Genomic DNA, 352 nt, shown 5'->3' with positions numbered 1-352 from the left:
CATTGTGGGGAAATTGTCCTCGAGAGTGGCCGCTCCTCGGTTAAAACCGATGATACAGTGTTTTATGGCTCTATTCACCGTTCTCCTAGTTGATCTAAATTGTTACACAAATAACTTCTGTGAACAGAATAAGGGTTTTTTTTCCAGAAAAAAAGTGATTTTTTGGCACTCATGTATAAATTGCCCTTTTTTTTTGCGTGATTTAAAACATACCACTTGTGACTGAATTAATCTAATCTCGACCGTCAACACACTGGTGATGGAGGCGTGTATTACGGGTATCAAAATCGAGTTATACTTTTTTATTTAAAAATTAGTATTAGCAGTATGTTTTACTTGTCAGTTGAACCTG

The sequence above is a fragment of the Penaeus monodon genome, chromosome 34, assembly GCF_015228065.2.
Source record: "Penaeus monodon isolate SGIC_2016 chromosome 34, NSTDA_Pmon_1, whole genome shotgun sequence".
NCBI classification, from domain to species: Eukaryota; Metazoa; Arthropoda; class Malacostraca; order Decapoda; family Penaeidae; genus Penaeus; species Penaeus monodon.
The sequence above is the reverse complement of the archived record's forward strand: the minus strand, read 5'-3'. Positions refer to the sequence as shown.